Here is a 7674-nt window from a genome sequence, read left to right on the forward strand (position 1 = left end):
TTTTGAAATGTTGAATGATGTATGCAACATTATGGATTATAGTTATATGATATGTGATAATGCTTAGGATTAATCCATGCATGTGTATTTTGATGATTTTATGTCATGCATGAGTTTTTGAAGTAAATGTTGATTTGATACTCTCATTTTGGATTAACATGTTTTTGGTTTAATCATTTTTATGACGAATTAAGATGACATTCTTATGACATATTAAGATGACATAGTGCATGTACATCTATGTATGAATTTCTTGATAGTCTTTTGATGATAGATGTGATATCATGATGTTTTATTTTTGATGTGTTTGGTCTTGACGGCTTTATGACGAAACTTATGTTTTGACTTTAAATGATGATACAATGTTTTCACAAAAAGACTTAAACACTCTCACATGAAATCAATTGTATGAAATGGAAATGAATTTTCTATTCTATTGAGATTAATGAATTTATTTTACCAATCTTATGAATCTCATGAAAATAAACATGATGAATATTTTATAAATGAGTTGTCTTATAAGATTTTGCCTTTACATCTTGAACTTTAATGCTTATATTGATTTGGCATATAAAGACTAAGGCATGCTCATAAGAAGCAAATCACATGAATAGAAATTTATAAAAATGAAATGTAATCCTCTATCTTATTGATTTCTACCTAAGAGACCAATAAAACTATCTATGCCATTTTGAATCTCTTGAAAGAAATATTGAGATTTTGATGATTTGGATGATTTGAATTTGAATGAGTTTTATTCAAAATCATGATCTTGATTCCGTGATATGTACAAATTAAGATTTATTATGAATCAAGATTTTTTCATTAATCGATCTCCTAAGATTTTCTTTTGATTATTTATGAGTAGGTTTTTCAAAAAGAAATCATGCCTTTTGGTATTCATATGTTCTAATCTTTCATGATATGATTTTTATACAGTTCCTTGTATTCATGAAATGTTTATCGCATCACCCAATTACTTTCTTCTTGATATTCCTTATGTGGTGATTAAAATTATGCATGAAATACTCTTGATATTATTTTGATGTATACAAATGAAAAGTTATAATCATGAATGATCGGATGAAATTTGACAAGTTAATATCTTCATGATTTGAAATATTTATAATTTGAAATTATGCATGCAATTGCTTTGTATTGTGATGATATATGCATCATGAATACTTTATTATCATACATGAAAATAGTGATAAACATTTTGAAAATAAATGTTTGTATCATGTTAGATGATTTTACATTTTGTGCATGATGAGTTATAGTGATGATTGAAACAATGATTGAAATGATATGAATGATGATTTGGAATCATGTATATAATGATGAGTTTATATGTTTTGAAAATATATATGATGATTTGGTATTATACATGCAATAATGATGCACACAATGATGAAATATTCATGATAAAATTATTATTTTGATATTCATGACTTGAATTTTCCTTTCTTTTTACCAATGACAAAGAGAGAGAAAGAATTGCTAATGTGCTATCTTGAATTGATGTAAAGGGTAATCTCAAAGATAAATTAGCTACCTTGCACAAGTCAAGAAAATACAAAAATTTGCTTACCTTCTTGCACATCTAAAGAAAAGATACAAATGTAACACTTGCCAAATTGTTTGCTTGCCTCATGTAAAACATGGTCCCTTGCTAGTTTGGTACTTTGCTAAGGAAGCAAAAATGACACTTCTCAAAAGAGAAGAAAGAGCTTACTTTCTTGAACATCTTTAATATGCTAGCTAGCATGATGTACAATTTGCTATCTTGAACATTACAAAGAAATACTATCATACACATTGCAAAGAAAAGCAAATATGCCAACTTGCACATCTTTAAATTTGCTAGCTTGTATGTAGTAAAACTTGTATATCTTAAAAGTTGCTAGCTTATAGAGAAGCAAAGAATTGCTATCTCGAAAGAAGCAAAAAATGCAAAACTTAGAAAACTTGCAATATAATTGCTCTTGCCATGCTTTGTATCAAAAATATGTTGATATCCTTAAAAGCATCACATTAAATTTTTTAGTATTGCAATGTATCACATGTATTACAAATTGAAATTTTTGAGACTATTATCATATCATGTTTAACAATTGATGTCTTTCATGACATGATTTCTTTACATTTTTGTCTTGTATGTATCATGTGATGATTGAAATATTGATTGATGCAAATTCATAATTTATTTAAAAGTCTAAATCATTAGTTCCTCTCCTTCTTTTCGGCAATGACATAGGGGGAGAAAGATTGCTAGCTCAAGGCAAATGTTGGCTAGCTTGTACTCTTCCCTTCTTTTCGACAAAAACAAAGGGGAGAAAGCTTTTGCTAGTGAGAACATGCAAAGAAAAGCAAAGTACAATCTTGCACAAGAAGCAAGTGTTGAATTGCCATGATTGAACTTAAGAATCTTGCTATGCTTTTGTGCTTATATGTTGTGATGAAAATCTAGCTTTGTGTTACAAAAACTTGCATATCTTTTAAAATAGCTATAGCTACTTCTCCTTTTTGTTGATGACATAGGGGGAGAAGTATATTGATGACTTCATGCATTGAATTGAATATTTTATGTATATTTGCATGATGGTTTAAATGTCTTTCATAACATGTGAAGAATGTTACTTGGATTTAGGATAATCCAAGTGTTCTATCAATGGCATATTGATAGAGGGAGTTTAGTTAAACTCCGGGGAGTTAAGGTTAACTCTGTTAGTCATCAATTAGTTGTCATCATCAAAAAGGGGGAGATTGTTGAATCTCGGATTTTGATGATGAGACTAATTGATTGTGTTTAGATGTTTAAAAGCATTTTGAGTGATGCAGGTCTACTCGATCAGGATTAGACAGTTGACGCAGGAGGAATTGATGTTGCACCGGAGGAGATCACGTCAGGATATTGGATGGCTAAATGCTTCGGACGTCGGGCATCGGGCCAAGGAGAGCGAAATTACGCCAAGGATATCGGGGTTGCGGAGGTCAACCGCCGATTGGGCAACAAGCCGCAAGAAAGGACGATGCACCGAAGAATCGGACGAAGCGCCAACCAATGACGTGTCGGGCAACAGAATGTCAATTCGCGTTGTAATAATTGTGTAGATCGGAGTTGAGTTTTGGTTTGTGTGTGCAGGATTAACTACGATAACGATGAAGACATAAAGCGACACAAAGTGCTGGAGTCAAGCGCGAAGGATTCGTTGGGAGTTCGAGAGTTCGACGAAAGTCCGAAGGTTTGTCGGGAATGCTGCCGGGACTAGCCGAGAATGAGTAGGGAGCTTACCGAAGGGTTTTTCGGAAGCTCGCCGGAAGGTTTGTTGGAAGTTCGCGGAGCTCACCGAGAAAGATCGGAGCTTACCGAAGAAGCTCGTTGGAACTCGCCAAGATCAAATCGTGAAGTCTAGGAGCTTGCCGGGAGTCCGCAGAATGGTTTCCGAGAGTTTATCGGAAGACCATCGGAAGTTCGCCGGAAGCTCGCCGGAAGAAGTCTTGACTTACGGACTTTGTAATAGCTTAGAAAATGTCTTTAAATTCGTAGTTAGCACGTTAATTAGGGTTAGGATTAGGTGTTAATCCTATAACCCAAGTAGGGGCCAATTGGGCCCGAGTTCGGACTGGTTTGGGCCAAGTTTGGAGCCCAATCAGTGAGCTGAATTGGCCTAGGCGGTGGCACCGCCTGGGCTGGGCGCTGGCACTGCCCAGCACCCGAGAGTTGGGCGGTGATACCTCCTGGGCTGGGCGGTTGCACCGCCCAGCACCCGAGCGCTGGGCGGTGGCACCGCCAGCATCGGGAACATAAGAGAATTCAAATTTTTGGAGCCCCAATTTGAATCCTCTTGAGGCCTATAAATACCCCTCAAGTCTCAACTGAGAATACAACTTTTTGAGCAGCAAGTGTTTGAGAGAAAGGTCTTAGAAAAGTCCTAGCTAATCTTCTTTTCATTTTACTAGTGTTCACCTCCTTCTTTCTTGCTGAAAATTTGTAAGAGAGTAAACCGCTTGTAAAGAGTTGTAAGAGGGGTATTTACCCTTCCCTTTCAAGAGATTTGCTAGTGGAAGGTGGGAGCCTCATCGAAGAGGGGCATCACAAGTGGATGTAGGTCATTTGACCGAACCACTTTAAAATCGGCGTAATCTCCGGTTTGCGTTTATGTTTATGCATTTATCTTTCTGCAAACCTTTACTTTGCTAAGTTCACTGCCCTCATCTTATTACATACGCTTTCAACGCAATTGAAACGGTTTCAAACGAAACATTATTTTTATCGTACGAAAGATTTTCTAAAACCGAAGTTTTAATCCGCTGCACTAATTCACCCCCCCCCCCCCCCTCTTAGTGCCGCTCCGATCCTAACAAAACTGACAAGCGATGGTACCGCCAATTGTCAACATGGTAGATAGTGGTACCACCCAATAATGGTGGTGGTACCGCTAGTACCTTGGAAACCCGAGATAAGATACCTTTTTGCCCTATTTTTGAAATCATTTAGAGTCTATAAATACCCCAGTTATTCCTACTTGAACCAGTAAAAAATAGAGTTAAGAAAGGGGGAAAGAATCTTTGTAAAAAAAGTTATAAATCTCTTCTTAGTATTTAAAAGTTATTCTAAAGGAAGAAGTGATGTCTAAGTTTAAAAGAGAGAGGTATAAAAGTTCTCTCTTGAGCTTGTAAAAAGGAGAAAGGGTTATAAATGTAGTTGATCTTTTTCCGTTGAAAAAAGATTGGTAGTGGAAGCCGGTAGCCTCGAATGAAGAGGAATCCGGAGTGGACGTAGGTCATGATGACTAAACTATTATAAACTCGGTTTGCATTTACTTTATGCTTTTTATTTATATTATAAACTAATTTACTTGCTCACTCCTTTACAAATGTTTTCAAGTTAAACTCATCTTTCTGATATGACCTTTATCGAACAAAATTTTCGAATCAATGAGATTTTTTGAAAACACTAATTCACCCCCATTTTAGTGTTAAAATAGTCTTAATAGTTGGTATCAGAACCAAGTTTTTCTCGTTTGGTTTAACACCCAAAAAAATGGCTTTTACCAATAATATAGAGGGTTACTCTATCATTCATCCTTATATATTCAATGGGATGGACTACACGTATTAGCAAACATGAATAAGAGTTTTCTTGCTTTCTATGGATTTTAATTTATGGAATATCATTGAAAATAATTTTTAAAAGTCTTCTAAACTAATGAACAAATGGAATGATTTGGAGAAGAAGATTTTTTTTTTAATGCTAAAGCGATGAACGCTTTGTTTACGTTTTAGACAAAAATGAGTTTAATCATATTTCTTTATGCAAAACTATACATGAGATTTGGCACATACCGAAAGTAACTCATGAAGGCATGAATAGAGTTAAAGAATCTAAAATCAATCTTTTGATGTATAGCTTTGAATTATTTTAAATAAAACCAGGTAAAACCATTAGAGATATGTACACCTGTTTTATAGATATCATCAATGGTTTAAAGGCACTTGGTAAAAGCTTTTCGAATCTTAAACTTATTAATAAAATTTTACGTTCTCTTTCTAAAAATTAGGATATAAAGTAATTTACTATCTTGCATTCTTTTTCAAAAACTATTAGTTACACTTTTCTCCTTTTTGTTGATGACAAAAGGGGAGAAGTTATGATGATTTGATATTTGATTAAGCATGGATGTAATATACTTTGATATTTTGATATCATGATAATTTAAAATATTTATGATTTTATGATGCATACAATACTCATGATTTTATTATGCATGCAATACTCATGATATTATGATGATGCATATAATGAGAAGCTATGATCATGCATAGTAGGATGTAATGTATTTTGATATTTTGATACCATGATAATCTGACATATTTATGATTTGGAATGATGTATGCAATACTCATGATTTTATAATGCATGCAATGATGTAAAAGCCAACGGTTATCATTTTTTGAAATAATACCTTATTTTAATATGACATATTGATAGGGGGAGTTTAGATTAAACTTCATTATTAATTGGTTGTCATCATAAAAAAGGGAGAGATTGTTGAATCTCGAATTATGATGATGAAATCAATTAATGAAGTTAAAATCTAATATGCGTTTGAGTGTCACAAGACTAACCTTGATCAAGGAAAGATAATTCGATTAAAATAAGAAGAATCAAATGTTAGGTCGAAGTGGAACATATTAAAAGATTGAATGTCGGGTTAGAGGAATGGTCAACACGTCGGAAGGTGCCATGAGTTCGGGTATCGGGCCGAAGGATCAGACATTGCACCAAAGAGATTGGATGAAGCGTCGAATAAACCAATGACATATTGGATAATATAGGATTTATACTTATAATCGTGTGTTTAGATCAAATTAGTTTAGGTCTAATTGAGTTAGTTTTGGGGTGAAACAATGTCAACTCAATTAGGAGCCAATTGGGCCTGAGTTACGATTGTTTTAGGCCAAGTGGATGGCCCATTCGGTCACCTATAAAAGGACCAGGCGGTGCCACCGCACCACCTAGACATAATCTCCTAGGTTATGTCAGGTGGTGGTACCACTAGACTAGGACGTGGTACCACCCAAATATAGTCTTCCATATTATGTCTAGCGGTGGTATCGCTAGACTGAGTGGTGGTACCGTCTAGTGTTAGTGTCAGATTAGGTGGTGGTACTGCTCAGTATCGGATTGACAAGCGATGGTACTACTAGTTGTCAATATGGTAGATAGTGGTATCACCCAACAATGGCGATGGTATCGCCAGTACCCGAAAACCCGGGATGAGAACATTTGGCTCTATTTTAAAGTCATTTAGAGTCTATGAATACCCTAGGTACTCCTCTTGAACCAGCAAGAAATATAGTTAAGAAAGGGGGAAAGAATCCTTGTAAAAAAAGTTATAAATCTCTTTTAGTGTAGAGTCATCTCTTCCTAGTATTTAGAAATTCTTCTAAAGGAAGAAGTGAGGTCTAAGTTTAAAAGAGAGAGGTATAAAGGTTCTCTCTTGAGTCTATGAAAAAGAAAAAGAGTTGTAAGGGTAGTTGATCTTCACCCATTGAAAGAAGATCGGTAGTGAAAGCTGATAGTCTCGAGTGAAGAATAATCGAGAGTGGATATAGGTCACGATGACTGAACCACTATAAACTCAGTTTATATTTACTTTATGCTTTTCATTTATATTACAAACTAGTTTACTTGCTCACTACTTTACGAACGTTTTCAAGTTAAACTCATCTTTTTGATACGATCTTTATTAAATGAGATTTTCGAATCAACGAGATTTTTCGAAAGTACTAATTCAACAACCCCTTATCTTTTATTACACTAATACATCGACTTCTATTAGAAGTCTCCTTTGAAATCAATTGGTTAACTTAAATATTTCTTAGTTTATTTATAGGGATGTAAATGCTATTTCTAGTCTATAAGATAAAGTTAGTAGTGGTTCTTTTCTTGTTGATTTTTATAATTTTATCTTTAATGTTAATATCATTTATCTTGATTTTTTGGGTCCTCAATTTACTTAGTACAATAATCTCATTGGAAATTCTTATATTTTTGCTAGACCTGATCATATTTTTACTAATGAAGCTTGGTTTTCTATTTTCAAAGATGATGTAATGCAATACCTCCCTAAAATAACTTTTGATTAAAGTGGATCTTGCTACCAT

The sequence above is a fragment of the Musa acuminata genome, chromosome BXJ1-4 (assembly GCF_036884655.1).
Source record: "Musa acuminata AAA Group cultivar baxijiao chromosome BXJ1-4, Cavendish_Baxijiao_AAA, whole genome shotgun sequence".
Classification (NCBI taxonomy): Eukaryota; Viridiplantae; Streptophyta; class Magnoliopsida; order Zingiberales; family Musaceae; genus Musa; species Musa acuminata.